The 16,888-nt window shown below is 38.5% G+C and overlaps 1 protein-coding gene across 5 annotated transcripts in view; it reads right to left on the reverse strand.

Moving 5' to 3' along the window:
- The window catches only part of LOC309958188 (leptin receptor), a 101,392-nt gene extending 89,413 nt beyond the window's left edge, over positions 1-11,979 (reverse strand). For all 5 annotated transcript variants that reach the window (XM_082833861.1, XM_082833865.1, XM_082833864.1 and 2 more), the window contains exons 1-2: positions 11,747-11,979; positions 11,390-11,434 (exon numbers count right to left, since the gene is read on the reverse strand). The gene's annotated coding sequence lies outside the window, so the exon portion shown is untranslated. The remainder of the gene's footprint in view (positions 1-11,389; positions 11,435-11,746) is intronic.
- Positions 11,980-16,888: the final 4,909 nt, after the last annotated feature.

The following is a 16,888-nucleotide window of genomic DNA, read 5'->3' on the forward strand; positions in this document are numbered from 1 at the left end:
AAAAATGATTCAGAAAAACCGGATTCTGAATAAGAAAACGAATTCCTTAATGGATTTCTTTGACTTTTACTTTCCTCATGAGAGTGATATGATTTAAACAAGAATCTTTACCTAAGTAATTCTAAAAGAGCCCTTTCAGTAGACATAAAACAAAAATTCTAAACAATGAGAAAGCATTGTAAAATAAACAGGCAGAGCTTTTTCTTTCTTAGCAGTGCAAAAGCAGTGGTGTATCTTAAAAATCCACAATGTCTTAAAGAATTACAACTAACTAGAAAGAGCGGTAACTAGGAGGAATCAGATATTACTTTTAATTTGGATAAATCATAACAGATTTCAGAGGGGAGTGAGGATTTAACTGCCTCTTGAAGAATGGGGAGGAATGTGAAGCATATCGTAAGTATTATTTTAAAAGGTTTTCTTATAGAACTTTTTCTTCTCTCAGATCAGACCTGTAACCAGCAGTGTTACCGCAAGACACCCAGGTCACTAGAGAAATACTCAGCTACCTCCTGGGTAGGTCATGATCCTAACAGATAACATCTTCATAATATAACAGCAACTACAATTATCAGGTGCTTATTATGTATGTGCCAGTATGTTTTCTCTCTGTTTATGCATAAACACATATACACACACACATATATGTGTGTGTATAATTTATTTTCTCTTTCATCTCCTACACACTGACCAGTTTGGTTCAGAAACTTTGTTGGTGTATACAGAAGTCTAATTATTTGATTATTTCATAGGTTTAGACACCCAAATAACACGTGCTAGTTAAAGTAAAATGAGAAAATATAATTCTGAGAAAAACTAAGTTGTCCTATGCCTTCACTAAACAGCTATTTGGTAACAGCTGTTCTTAAACATGAGTTCACATTTTAAAGCCTATTATAATACCATTATAGATGCCGCTGAGAATCCTTACTTGGCTCACATCTTTAGCTATTATCTAGTACAACTAGATAAAACATTTATACATTTCCATAAACATTACAGAAATTATTAGCCCAAGAGTAGAGTCGGTCAGTCAGTCCGTCAATCTGTCTGTCTCTCTCTCTTCCCCCCATTCCCTCCCTTCCTCCTTCTCTCTTTATCTTTCTCATTCACTGTTATACACACATATATATATACAGATTTGTAAGTCTGTACTGTTTCTGAATTTTCTCTCTAATTGGCAAAGACTTAAAAATTAATATCAACATCACAATGCCCCTTTAGGGTATCTCCATTTGGGTCATTTTTATTTGCTAGTCCATAGTACTCTAGTCTGATTTAAGTAGGTCCACAGGGTACCAGAAAATTTCATTAAAATAGTTCTCATATGCGTGACTCTCTCCTTTAAGACCATCCATGGACAATGGTTCCCACAGCTCTGTTCTCTCCTCAGCGAGTCTCCATCTACGCTCAGCAAAGCCACAGCTTTAACCCTGCCGACTGGACCACTTAAAGATGCTGATGCCAGGCAAAATTGAAAGTGGGCTGTATTCACTTTGGAGGACACTTTATTGGTACGATAAAATTGTATTAAGTGGGAAGAATCTAGCCTATCAATTCTATGGAAGAATAAGAGACTTGCTGACTTTCATTCAGTGAGAATCAATATCCACAAAAATTCCACATAGCCTACCTTAGACATATTCAGTGTTCACATTCTGGAAAAGATTTTAGGGACTTCCCTTGTGGCCCAGTGGTTAAGGATCTGCCTTCCAGTGCAGGGGACGCAGGTTCAATCCCTGGTCGGGGAACTGGGATCCCACATGCCACGGGGCAACTAAGCCTGTGAGCTGCAACTACTGAGCCCAAGTGCTCTAGAGCCTGGGCACCACAACTAGAGAGAAGCCCACGCACCGCAACTAGAGAAGCCCACGCACCGCAACGAAAGATCCCGCATGCTGCAGTGAAGATCCCGCATGCCGCAACGAAGACCTGATGCAGCCAAATAAATAAATAAATATTTTTTTAAAAAAAAAGATTTTAGGGGCTTCCCTGGTGGCACAGTGGTTGGGAGTCCGCCTGCCGATGCAGGGGACGCGGGTTCGTGCCCCGGTCCGGGACGATCCCGCATGCCGCAGAGCGGCTGGGCCCGTGAGCCATGGCCGCTGAGCCTGCGCGTCCGGAGCCTGTGCTCCGCAGCGGGAGAGGCCACAACAGTGAGAGGCCACGTACCGCAAAAAAAAAAAAAAAAAAAAAAAAAAAAAAGATTTTAAACTTCCAAGTTGATGGCACTTAAATTTGACAGGCATGTTTTACTACATAACCAGTATTTCTGTGTCTGATATTTCTTATAAAAATCTACTGAATCTCACTTAAAAATATTACAATGGCATTAATCACATCTTGAAGCTTGGCACACCAGCAACGTGGATTGAAGGGTTACAAGAGTGGATATTTCTGGTTTTCATTTTAAAGCCAACAGGAAGCATGAGGATAATCATAAGTCAGAACTACTGAAAAAGGTTGTTAAACATATAAATACATATTTTAAAGTAGTATCCCTTTACTAAAACCCTACAAAAACAGAAATATAACTCGAGAATCACTCCAAATTAATGAAAGCATCCATTCAGCAGGAATACATAATAATTTTAAATGTGTACATGTAGTATAACCTCAAAATAACATATATTTATTATAATGTAGCTTTGAAAGGTATATGGTGAAAATTCAGAGTACCACAAGGAAAAAGACAGATATCCACATATATGGTAGAAAATTTTAATACACTCTCCTAAAGAATGAATAGAACAGCAGACACAAATACATGAGGATATATGAGATTGAAATAATACTAACAAATGATACTGGAACAAAAACATTAACAAATTTGACATAGATTGAACTCTTCTCCCCCAAACTGTAGACTGCATATTATTTTTAATCACCAATGGGGCATTTACAAAAACTGACCACGTACAAAGCCATAAGGTATGTTACAAACAAATCCAAAGGACTAAAATCATACAGACCATGTTCTCTGTCCACGGTGTTTTTAAAACAGAAAAAATAGCAAAAATATAACTACACAAATGCCATATACTAGGACATTAAGAAAAAAAGTAAGCCACTGGGCAAAAAAGATATAATATATTTTAAACTGATGATAGTGAAAAAAGCATCTCAAAACTTAAATTATTTCATGCAGATAAAGCAGTACTGAGAGGAAATTCAAAGAAAGAAACATCATTCTTAATGTGACATGACTTCACCTGTGAGCACTTCAAATCAACATTATACCTGAGGTCCTAGGCAAGGCAGAAAGAGAAGTGGAAAAGGTTTAAGGAATATAAAGGAAGAAACAAAACTGTCATTATTCATGAATGACAAGAAAAGTGGAAAATCCCGAAGTATCTATATGTAAGCTGTTTAACTTAATTACAAAACTTAGCAAGATTGCTGGTGGAAAATATAACTACCTAAAACCAAGCATTTTAAACCCTTCCCAACTTATTATATGAAGCCAGTATTACTCTGATACCAAAACCAGACAAAGACATCACAATAAAAGAAAACTACTGACCAAAATCCTTTATGAATATAGATGCAAAAATACTAGCAAACCAAATCCAGCAATGTATAAAAAGGATTATACACTATGACCAAATATGATTTACCTCAGGAATGCAAGTTTGATTTAAAATGTGAAAATCAATCAATCATAATAATAGAATAAAAGACATGACATGTCCATAGAAAAAGGGTTTGACAAATTCCAATGCCATTTCATGACAAAAACATTCAACTAGGAATAGCATATGAATAACCCATAGCTAACATCATACTTAATGGTGAAAGACTGGCTGCTTCCCTGCTAAGATCAGGAACAAGACAAAGTTATTCACCTGCACTTTCTATTCAACTAGAGGTTTTAGCCAGGGCAATTGAGCAAGAAAAAGAAATAGAAGGCATCCAGATTAGAAACAAAGAAGTAAAACTATCTCTATTCTCAGACTACATGATCTTGTATGTAGAAAATAATAAGGAATTCACAAAAACTATATTGCACCTAATAAGTAAGTTCTGCAAGGTTGCAGAATACAAGATCAATGTACACAAATCACTTCTATTTCTGTGCATGAGCAATGAACAATCTGAAATACAATTAAAACATAATTCCATTTCCTATAGCATCAGAAATAATAAAATACTCAGGAATATTTTCAACAAAAGAAAAGCAATTATTTGTACACTGAATGCTATAAAACATCACTGAAAGAAATTAAAGAATACCTAAATAAATGGAAAAACATCCCACGTTCATAGACTGAAAAACAATTTTATTAAGATTGTAATATTTCCCAAATTGATTCAATGCAATCCCTTCAAGTTTATAGCTACATTTTGTATATATATTGACAAGCTGATTCTAAAATTCATATGTATTGATATATGCAAGGGAATAGCTAAAACAATACTGAAAAAGAAGAACAAATTTGGAGGATTCACTTCTGATTTCAAAACTTGCTTCAAAGCTACAGTAATCAAGACAGTGTGGTACCTGGTATAAAGATAGAAGTATAGGTCATTGGAACAGAGTTGAGATTCCAGAAGTAAACCTTTACATTTTTGGCAAAATAATTTTTGACAAGACACTTAGATATGGGGAAAGAATGGTCTTTCCAACAAATGGTGGTGGGACAAGTAGATACCCAAATGTGAAAGAATGAAATTGGTCCTTTCCTTCATTCCATATATTCAAAGTAATCAAAAACCTAAACATAAAAGCTAAAACTCTAATATTCTTATAAGTAAAACATAGAAATGAAGCTCTGCAACCCTGAATTAGGTAATGGCTTCTTAGACTGAAATTAAGTATAAAAATAGATAAACTAGACAAAGTTAAAACCCTTGGGCTTCAAAGGATACCATCAAAAAAGTGAGAAAACTCACAGAATGGGAGAAAATATTTGAAATCCTGTATCTTAAAAGCGATTGTACACTATATGAAGAACTCTCACAACACAACAATAAAAAGACAAACAATCCAATTAAAAATAAGCAAAGAACATTTCTCAAAAAAAAGATACATAAATGGTCAATAAGCACATGAAAAGGTGCTCAATATCATCAGTCATCAGAAAATGCAAATCAAAACCATAATGAGTATCACTTCACATCCACTATGATAGCTTAATCAAGGTTCTGAACTGTAACAAATGTTGACAAGGAGGTGGAGAAATTGGAATCCTTGTACCTTGCTGGTGGGAATGTAAAATGATGAAAACTGCTTTGGAAAATAGTTTGGCAGATTTTCAAATGTTAAACATGTTACATATGACTGAACAATTCTACTCCCAGGTATATACCCAAAAGAGATGAAAACATACATTCACACAAAAACTTGTATGCAAATGTTAGTAGCAGCACTATTCATAATAGCCAAAAAGTGAAAACTACCCAAATGTCCATCAACTAACGAACGAATGAACAAAATGTGATATATCCATATAACGGAATATTATTTGGCCATAAAAAGAATGAAGTACTGATCCATGATACAGCATGGATAAACCTTAAAAACATGCTAAGTGAAAGAATCTGTTCACTAAAGTCCCCATCATTTTATTCGTCCAGAATGTCCAGAAGAGGCAAATCCTTAGACACAGAAAGTACATCAGTGGTTTCCAGGGATCGGAAGAGGGGGCATGGGGAGTGAATGCTAAGGGGTATGGGGTTTCTTTTGGGAGTGACAAAAATGCTCTAAAATTAGATAGTGGTGATGGTTATATAACTCTGTTAACGTACTGAAAACCAGTGATTTGTACACTATAAAAGGATGAATTTTATGATATGTGAATTATAGTCCAATAAAGCTATTATTTTTAAAATACTTTTAAAGGTCAAGTTTATCTCTCTATGGCAGTAACAGAAACACAATGAATTTTTTGAAAAGATTCATTTAAAATAACTTCAAAAATATGCAGTTTCTGTGAATAAATCAAACAAGAAGATGTTCAAGGACTCCTAAGGGAAAAATGAGACTATGTTTACATTTATCATATTAGAGAAGACCTAAATATATTGAGAGACAGTCATGGATTCTAGAACTGAATATTTACAAGGTATCAATTTCCTTTTAATTGTTTATAGACTCAAAACAATCTCAATAGAATCTCCATTAAATTCCTAACCAATTTTTTAGAACTTGACAAACTGATTGAAAAAATGTATATGGAAAGGTAAAGGGCCAAGGAATGCTATAGCACTCCTGAAAAAATTGCACCAAGTGGGAGGATTTACTCCCCTACCTACCAGATAGCAAGACAATTTAAACCTGTAGTAATTACAGAAAGAGGTCAAAGGAACAAATACAGAGCCCAAAAACAGACCCAACATATTATCAACTCTTGATATTTGAAAACAGTAAGTATTTGTTGTTTTAAGCCACTAAATTTGGAGGTAACTTGCTACACAGAAATGGGTAACTAATACATTGCTGCTCACCAGTATTCTCAGATTTATTTTTTCTTTTAGAACAGAGGTTAACCTTGCCCACCTCCTTGAAGTTAGGCATACCATATGACTTCTTTTGCGTCTAAAGTATGAGTGTAAATCATTCATGTCACTTCCAGATGGAGGCATTTAAAGCTAGTTCATGATTACCCCCACTTTCTTTTCCCATACTATACCAACTGGGAAAGTCCTGTGTTCCAGATTGTACAGCTACAGAATGACGGAGGTTCCCTGAATTTAGACCTGACAATAGTTGCCCTGGAAAGTTGCCTTAATCCAGAGGAAACTTTTCTTGAATGAAAAATAAACCTTTATTGCATTAAGTCAATGAGATTTGGGGATAATCTGTTACCGCAGCATAACCTAGCCTATTTTTACAGATACTAGGCTCGATCTCACTAGTAATTGAGGAAACAAACAGTAATGATATAATACATACCTACCAGATGGGCAAAAATTAAAGGTCATGATAATACTAAATTTTGGCAGGGATGTAGAGGAATGAAAGTAGGAATATAAATTGGTGGAACCATGCTGGAAAAGTGTGGCATTATCTAATAAAGCTGATATCTGCAAGCCCTGTGTTCTAGTAATTTGACTAGCAGTTTTATACTCTAAAGAAACGCCTGCATCTAAGCACCAAGGCATTTGTAGAAGAAGAATCATAGGTGGTTTATTTATGGTAGTGAAAGAAAGAAAGGGACAGAAGGAGGGAGGGAGGAAGGAAGGGAGGGAGAGAAGAAGAAGGAAGAAAGGAAAAAGGGAGGGAGGGAAGAAGAGAAGGACAGAAATGACCCAAATATCCTTAAACAGAATGAGTAAAAAATAAAGGTATTATATTCATATAATAAAATATATCCAGTAATGAAAACAAACAAACAACATCCACTGTCAGCAACAGCATTCAATCATCAAAAAAAATTACTGAGCTCCTCTTATATGCTTGGCTCTATTTCAGGTACTAGGCTCTATTTTGGAGCAAAACAGGAAAAAAAAAATCCACCCTCATGGAGTTTGCATTCTAATAGAAATGAGACAGGAAAAATGATTAAGTCATACAGTATTTTTAAAGGTAGTAAGTACATGCGGAAAAGCAAAGGAAAGGGGAAAGTGTTTTGCAAGGTAAGATGTACAATTTTAAATGTGATAATCAGAGTAGGCTTCATTGAAAAGGAGACAACTGAACAAAGATTGAAAAGAAGTGAAAGTAACAGAGTAAGTCCTGTGGTATCTGGGAGAAGAGCGTTCCAGCCAGAGCAAAGATGGTCCCCGATATACTCAAAGAATACCAAGGAGACCAGTGTAGCTGGAACTGAGTGAATGAGAAAAACAGCAAGAAATGAGATCAGATAGGTAAATGGGAGAGAAAAAAACACGTAGCACCTTATAGGTAATTCTAAGGATTTGGGTCCTTTAAGACTTCACTCTGTATGAACTGGAAAGGCATTGGAGATTTTGGAGGAAAACAGTGACATGATCTGACATATGTTGCAAGAAAAGAGCTCTAATTGCAATTTTGAGACTGGATTATGGAGGGAAAAGAATGAAAATGGGGAGACCAGTTAGGAGGTTCTTGCAATAATCCACGTGGGAGATGGTGTCAGCTCAGACTAGGATGGCAGCTATGCAGGTGATGAAAGTAATTATATTCAGGAATTATTTTGAAGATAGAGCAAAGAGGACTTCCTGACACATGACATCTAAGGTATGAGGGAATGGGAGATATCAAAGATGACTCCAAGTTTTGGGGCATGAGCAACGTGAAGGATGAAGGTAGGGAAGGCTGCAGATAGAGTGGGCTTGGGCAAGATGAAGATTCCATTTGGAGCATGCTGAACTGGAGATGTCTACTGGACATTCAAATGGAAATGTTGAGCAGGCAGGTGGACATAGAGGTCTGAAGTTTAAGGAGATAACTCAAAGCTTGAGCTATCATTTTGGAGGCATCAGTGTACAAATGTAGAGATTGCATGAAATCATCAAAGAGCGTAGAAAGGAATGCGCTCCCAAGGACCACAGCTTAAGATATTCTAAGGTTAAAACCTCCGAGAGCAGAAGAGAGATCAGCAAAGGGGACAGAAAGCAATGGCTAGTGAAGAAGGAGGAAAAATCAAAAAGAGTACATGGTGTCCTGGAGGTCAACAAAGAAATATTACAAGGAGCAGAGAGTGCTAACTGTGACAATGCTACCAACAGGTGAAGTAAGATCAAAGGTGACAACTGACTACTGGATTTGGGAGAGGTGATGTCACCAGTGACAGTGACAGGAAGAGTTTTGGCAGAGTACTGAAAACAAAAGAGTGATAGAAATAGGTTTAAGAGAGAATGTGAAGAAATGAATCAATGATAGGGAATATAGACATCTCTTTTTAAAAGTTTATGCTTTCAAATGGAGAGGATATGGCTTAGTGTCATAAGCATAATGTTAAGCAAAAGAATCTATGAAAGAGTGCCTCCTATATTCGTATAATTTTTTTAAGTAAAAGGAAAATTGTGATTAGAAAGGAACAAGCAAGAGGTTTCTGGGTATTGGCATGTTCTCTTACTTGTATGGTAAATAATGGGTATTTGCCTTGTAATTATCTGTTATAATGATTTGCTATATTATTTGTCAACCAGTACATTTGTTTTATGTACTCTTCTCCCTGTATATGCCATAGTTCAAAAAATTTAAAGATTAATAAGATCATGTGTATGAAAAGACAACAGGTAATATCACTACGGAGTTAACAGAAGTTTTAAAAAATATTTGAGGAGGAATATTCCAAATTATAAGCAGACCAAATTTGAACTGAAACTCCAAAAGTTTATATGTACTAGGTCTGGCCAGGAGGCGAACACTTGTGCCTTTCTGATTTAATTAAAAGTGGAATTTGTAAATCACATAAAAATCTCAAAAGAATTAGGGCAGACTGTAAGCCCTTTTCTTCATTTTTAACTCCACAGGACATGTTTTTTAGTATGTGTTTGGCTCTCAGTAGGAAAAATGCAGTGCAATATCTGCCAAGGCAATTCTTTTCTTTTTCTGGATATTTTTTAAGTTTTATTTCTAAGACCCCCTTGGGATACTGCACTTCACAAACACAAACCTTTTCGTTATATAATAGTGATCTAACTGCGAAGACACACTGTTTTTTTTCTCGGTAAGTTCATTACAAAAGAGGAATAGAGCTTCTGCCAACCATGATGGCTCTCCCAAGCCATGAATGAGTTGGACCATGCGCAGATCCATCCACTGTTTTCAGTTGTTTTCCAACAAGCGACTAGAAGCCGGGATATTTGAGTTCTACTACTCTCTGTTCATTCAACAACCAATTTCTTTAACATTCTGGGCATCCCTTTCAAGGAGATGATCATCTACGTCACCAGAGGCTATCATGGAAGACAAATGCCTGAATAACTGATGACACTTCCAGTCCAAAGGTGAAAAGGCAATGAAAATAAATTTAAATGTATTCATAAAAGAGTACTTCAAATCTATACCACTCTTCCAAATGGAATACAAAGCACATCCTAGGTGGGAACACATTGTTTTATTTTAGATCAAAGCCACCAAAAAGAGCCAGAGACACTTCTAAACCTATCCCAACTACTGATGACTAAGTCTCAAATAATTTTGAATTACAAGGAACAACAAAAGCTATTCTAACATTCTGTCTGCTAAAACAAGTCAACAGTTGTTTGTTGTTTTTTATCAAAAGGAAATAAAAATCTCGCTGACACTTTATAGTACACACTTCTTGTACAACTTTGTGTGTGTCTGTGTGTCAATTCCTAATTTCTGGTTTATCTGTTTAGTTAACTCTGCTATTTTTCTAGGATTCATCCCAAGACAACTAAAATGCATTACTAAAATTGGCACCTCTGCTACTGAACTTAATTTCAGAGAGGCTCTAAAGTGGTCTGAAACCATTTTTTTAATATCCTGCACACAACTTCATGCTAAAAAGTAACACTGTTCAAGAGCAGAAATTGATAGGAAAGGTGCAATTTTTGTTTTCCTCCAAAACAATTTTTATTTCCTCCAAATATACAATACTGAAAGTGAATAAGTACTTATACTAAAGCCACATGTTTTTGTTGCAGTGTTGCAAATATTAACTTCAAGTTGAACATGATTCTTCAAGCTAGACTCAGAGATGATCTAAATAGTTACATATAAACTACATATTTCTGAGCTCTTTTATAAGTGTTTTTCTCTTTAAGTTTTGGTTGGAAAACCCTAAAATCATAAGTCTTAAATGCATATGAACAAAAATCCCAAGATCAGTATAGATTTTTAAAATTTCATGAAATTATGAATCTAGCAATGTTTGTAACATGTTAAAAAGTTAAAGAATTATAAATTTTTAAGTTGGGAAACATCTTAGATATTATTAAAAGGCCCTCAGAACTTGACAGATGAGGAAACTGAGGCCCAAAGAAATTAAACTAACCACAGCTGTCACCATAAATGGCAAATCATACCAAAAGCCAGATGTTCTGACTCCAAGTCCAGAGCTCTGAAAGAGCTATTTGTTTCAACATACTTTAATACTTAAGGAAATGAAAGTTAACAGAGGACACTCCAGGCAGTCCCTCAATATAAGGAACTCCCTCAGGCTTACAAGAGCCAGTCTCCTCTTCTGCTTGCAAACCCAAGTCCTAGAAATAACACCCCCAAATTCCCACTTTCTCAAATGGCCTCATCCTACCTGGGGTTTCCAAAATGATTTCCTCGGTTGGGTCTCTTTTTCACATCCCTACAAGTCCCTTTAAGTAAGTGCTTTGGTTGGGATTGGGTTTTGTTGTTTTTGTTTTGTTTTATTAATTTGCTTGGGGAAAGCCGGAGATGGTGGAAACAGAAGCTCCGGGCTAAACCATTCCTAGAGCACATTTTTTTTCCTTTTGTCATCCAAACCAACAAATCCTTCCTCCGGGCCCCAGGGCTTACTGGTTTCCGTCGCAGTCCCTTCAGTTTCCAAAGTAGGAAGGAGACCTGGAAAAGAAGTTGGCCAGGTGGCACGTCCTTTCTGGGGCGCCCGGCAGGTGCGCGCCCAGGCTGGGCTGGCTGCCCTCGGGCGCGCGCCCCGATGCGCCTTGCCCCGGGGGAACGAGAGCCCCCGCCGCCCCTCCCCCATGGCGCGGGCCCCTCCGGTGGCGCCGGCTGACCCGCCCCGGCCTCCCGGTCCCTACTTGGCCAGCGGGCTCCGGCCACCCACGCGCGCCCCGGCGCCCGGCTCCTCGCGTGGCCGGGAGACGGAAGAGGTGGCAGAAGCGGGTAGAGGAGAGAGAGAGAGTTGGGTCCCACCTCGAGGCCCAGGTCCCACCCAGGCGGAGGCAGAGATGGCGGCGGCGCGGGGGCTCGGCCGGCTGTAGGCTCTGCGGTGGGGCGGCTCCAAACTCCCTGCCGAAGGTGCCGGGCAGCTGTCAAGAGAGAGGAGGCAGCGGAGTGTGGAAGGAGGAGCTGAGGGGGAGCGGAGGGAGAGGCGGGAGTTGGGGGAGAGAAGGGAGGAAAGGTCGGGTCGCCGCCCGCGCGCCCCGCGCCCTCCGCCACCGCTCCCGGGGCGGCAGGAGTGGCCCCCGAGCCGTCAGGGCTGGCGCGCAGGTGACGGGGGCGGCGGCGGGGATGCGGCTGCGCGTGGCGCCGGGCCTGGGGGAGGAAAAGCGAGGAGTCCGGAGAGAAAGACCCTCTGCCCGCAGGGAAGCCGAGACTCGAGGCGAACTCGGCAGAAAGGTGGCGCCGCTACCTTACCCAACTGTCAGCTACCGCGCGCCCACTCTGAGCCCGGGGGTCTCAGGCCCTGGACTGGGCCCTGGGGTTCCCTCTGTCCCTCCCACTTACAGACTAACAGGCCTCTGTGCATCAGGTGTGCAAAATGCTGCAATAAAGATTGTAAAAAGCGGGAGGAGTGGGAAAGGAAAGCGAAATGGAAAAGACCAGAAGTAGTGAGGTAGTGAGTTTCCTGTCACCGAGAATGTTTCAGCCAAGCATTTTGGTCGTATTTGTCAGGAAGTCATGATTCTTTTCAATCTTGAAATTCAATGGCGTTTGACGTAGTAAGTTAAAAAAAAAAAAAAATCCGTCCTTGAACAGTCTGATTCTGACCCCAAAGTAATAATCATTTTCTTGCTCTCCACTCAAAATGTTCACTCACTGATTTATTCATTAATACATTTTTGTTGAGGCCCTACTGAGTGCCACACAATATGCTAGGTGCAATTATTATGTGCCTTGAACTTGGTGTTATGACAAGCAAGTATTCATATAATTACCAGTTGTGATGGATGATATGAAAGAAACCAACAGAGTGAGGAAGAAAGAATAAAGGGGAGTAGAGTACTCTGGATTGGGTGGATGGTTAGTTTTCAACGGAACTTGCCTAACATCCTCATAGGAAGAAGCATCAGAGACACAGAAAGAACTTAGCCCAGAGATGGGTAGAGCCAGAAGCAATGTCTCCCTGCTCCCTGACCCAGACACTTGGCCAACCTGTGGAGCTTTGTAAACGGAACTTTTCCCCCAGAGGAATATTGTCCCAGGGTCAGTGTCACTTTAATGGAGACAAATGTCTTCACTGGATGAAAATAAGAATTGGAGTAGAAATACTGACTTCCTCAAATTATTGTGAAATAAAACAACCCAAGAGAATCCTTAATTAGATAGTTGCTATGAACTAGCATATGAGTTTTCTAGGGTTGCCTTAACAAATGACCACAGGCTCAACAATTAATACAAGAGAAATATATTTGTTCACTATTCTGGAGGCCAGAAGTCCAAAGGCGAGATGTCGTCAGGTCCATAGACTTCCCCAAGGCCTAGGAGACAATCCTTCCTTGCCTCATTCAGCTTCTGGCGGCTCCAGGACTCCATCGGCTTATGGCTAAATCTCTCCAACCTCTGCCTCCATCTTCACATGGCCTTCCTCTCTGTGTCTGTGTCTTCTTCTCTTCTGTCTCCTTTAAAGACATTTGTCATTGGAATTGGAAACCATCCAGGTAATCCAGGGTGATCTCAGCTCGAAATCCTTACTAATTAAATCTGCAAAGACCCCTTTTCCAAATAAGGTCACATTCACAGATTCTAGAGTTTAGGATGTGGACATATTTTGGGAAGAAGCCACCATTCAACCCACTAAAGCTAGTAAACTAATAGGGGCCAAAATCATTGCCTACTGTGGAATCAGGGTGCCATTCCAGGACCACTATTCAAAATTGTACTGATACTAAGCATATTAATGATTTTATTGTGAACTTCTAAAAATGTGTCATTAAACCTGGGCTTATGAGGAGTAACTGTAATAAGGAAAAGAAGTACAGAGGCTCAAGCCTTTAATTCATATCTGAGTCACAGGAAATATTTGAAGGCCAAGCATAGCTTGCCAGAAGCTACCATTGTTAAATTAATACAGAAATACACTCCACATCCATATGTATGGATTTCTGATAGTATGATCTAATACTGAATGTCTGCTAGGCACCAGGCTCTGAGTCATGGGCTCCTATGCAGCTTACATTCTAGGTTATGGGACACATTTGAAACTCATTTCCTCTGGCACAGTGTCTGATGCATACCTGAAACTTGATAAAGAGTTATTGAATGAAGAGATGAGTACAAATAAATCACTATCAATCAACTAGGCAATTATCACCGCACTGAAAAACATCTCCATAATAAGAAGATAAGATTCATTAGAGCAAAACAGATTAACACCGTGACTCATTCAGTATTTTCCTGAGTGAAGGAAAAATCCCTAAAAGGAAACCTTTGATTTAAAAAAGAAAATAATGAGATCACCTATCTTCTCTTTTTTAAAAAAATCAATATGTGCCTATTTACACAGATACAAATCCTGCTGGGAGCAATCAATCATAACTGAAGTTATGGTTACTGAAAGTGAATAAAATATTTTGTCCAAGTATTTTGGTTGATCGTTTCAACTATTAACTTCATTATATCAATGCATTACTTCTTGAAACTCTTTACAAACAATGATCTCAATGACTCCACTCTCTCCTGGTTCACCTCTTTCCTCTTTGAGTTTCCTTCTTACTCTTCTACTCTTACAATTATAAACCATCAACCAATATGTTAATATCTACTAAACTGAGTCCCACTCATGGACTTACTTGGGTCATGAGCCCATCTCTGAATCAGTCATGGTGGCCAGTAACTTCGAATATGATGACCGTACAGGTGTGAGTCACCTATGTACTCCTGGAAAACAAGAAATGGGAAGAGAATTGATCTCACTCTAACCAAATAACTTACAGTGGGGGAAAAGTGGTACCTCAAAATAAAATTAGGGCGATCTTACTGAAGGAGCAGTGGGCAAAGAAGCACAGATACGTATCCACTAGAGTAGACACTCAAAAAGTTTTGCTGTGAACTGAACATAGTTTTAATTGAAACAGTTGGCACTCCACCCTTTTTATGGTGTTCTAAATGTTTCATAGAAAGTTATTTTTAAAGAAATGACAATTGTGACTATTGATTATGTGTCTGATTACCACACAAATCTTAGAATTTTACATTTACAAGGACTTTGAAAAATGCTTTTATATGCATTGGAGGCCATAGAGTCAAGCACGTGGGCTCTGGAATCTGATTGCCTAAGTTTCTATGCACACATATTATGAGACATTGAATAAGTTCCTTACCCTCTTTCTGTCTCAGCTTCCTTTTTTGTAAAATGGAGATGATAATAACCACCTCTCTGAAATGTCATCAGAAGTAATGAGATAGCCACTATGCCTTTAGAATGGTACTTATTACCTAGTACTCTATTATGCTTGCTTGTTATTCATCTCATTTAGTCTTCAAACATCTCTGGAAAACATTTTGGTACATTGTTGTACGTTGATAATTTATTTCTCCCTTAATAGATAATCAATATCTATTGTGTATCAGGTACAATTACCAAGATAAAGAGCATGTGTCCTTTAATCCCAAAAAGAGTAAAGTGAGGATTCCCAGAGTTCAACCAGGTTGGTATAGGGCACTCCATGCAGGGGAACAGAGTGTGGAAAGAAAGGCACAGAGGAGGAAAGGCATGGTACCTTAGGGAAATTCAAGCAGTATAGTGAGACCTCAGGGTATGTTCAGAAAAGTATACCTGGAAAAGTACTTAGAGGTCTAATAGGAAGAACTTTGAAGGTCATGTGGATTTTTAAGGTCATCTGGACTTTAACTGTTATGCATGATGAAATGTTGGAAACTTTTAGACTTAGGAATTACGATTTCAGTTTTGTAGGAAGGAAAGCACATCCCGGGTGTGTTAAGTATGGCGGAAAAGGTAGAAGATAAGCCTAGAGCCAGGGATGACAGTGAAGAAACTAAGCCATTGCAGTAGACTAGTGCTTCTCTAACTTCAATGTACAACCGAATCAAACTTGGGATATTTAAAACACAGACTCTACTGCAGGAGTGCTGGGGTGAGACCCTGGAGTCTATATTTCTAATAAGCATCCAGGTGATGTCAGTACTGCTAGTCCCCAGTAGGACAACAGACTACTTAAATACCACTAATGCCATTGCCAACAAAAAGAAATTTATATGTAATGGACATCAAACTTTTAAATCCTCATGGAGAAATAATTGGCAGCTTATACAACTGCCAAATGAAGAACTATTACGTACAACAGGCTAATAAGGTAGAATTGTTTTATTTTGATCCTTAAAATATCTCTGAGAATAAATCCTTTTAAAGCATGAATATCCAAATGAAAATTACTAGGGTATATGTGTATACAGTATATACAGTATACTGTAATGGTTTCTTTATGTGTCAACTTGGCAAGGCTACCGTCCCCAGTTACGCAATCAAACTCTAATGTAGGTGTTGCCACGAAGATATTTTGTAGATGTGTTTAAAGTCCATAATCAGTTGACTTTAAGTAAGACGGGTTACCTTAAATAATCAAGATGGGCCTGGTTCAGTCAGTTGAAAGTCCATAAAAGCAGAGCTGAGGCTTCCCTTTTGAAGAAAAACTTCCACCTGTGGACAGAAGCTTCAGAAGCTTCAGACCATGACCAAGAGTTCTAGCTTGCTGTTCCTGGCAGTCTGCTCTATGGATTTTGGACTTGCCTAGCCAGGCCCTGCAACCACATGAGCTTTGCAATAAATATCTTACTATGTATCTTCTACTGTTTCTGCTTCTCTAGCTGAACCCTAACAAATTTTGGTAACTGGAAGCAGTGTGCTGCTATTAAAAAGACTGAAAATGTAGACATGGCTTTGGAATTGGGCAGTGGGCGGAAACTGGAGGAATTTCAAGGAATATGATGGAAAAAACCTATCTTGCCTTAAAAAAGCTGTTAGTAGAAACATGAATGTTAACAACTCTGCTAGCGATAACTCAAAAGGAAGTGAGGAAAATGACAGAAAAAAACATATATCACCTTAGAGAGTAGCTAAATCATCACTTATAGACTGTGGGTAGAAATATGGAC

The sequence above is a fragment of the Leucopleurus acutus genome, assembly GCF_964270905.1.
Source record: "Leucopleurus acutus genome assembly, chromosome: 2".
Lineage (NCBI taxonomy): Eukaryota > Metazoa > Chordata > Mammalia > Artiodactyla > Delphinidae > Leucopleurus > Leucopleurus acutus.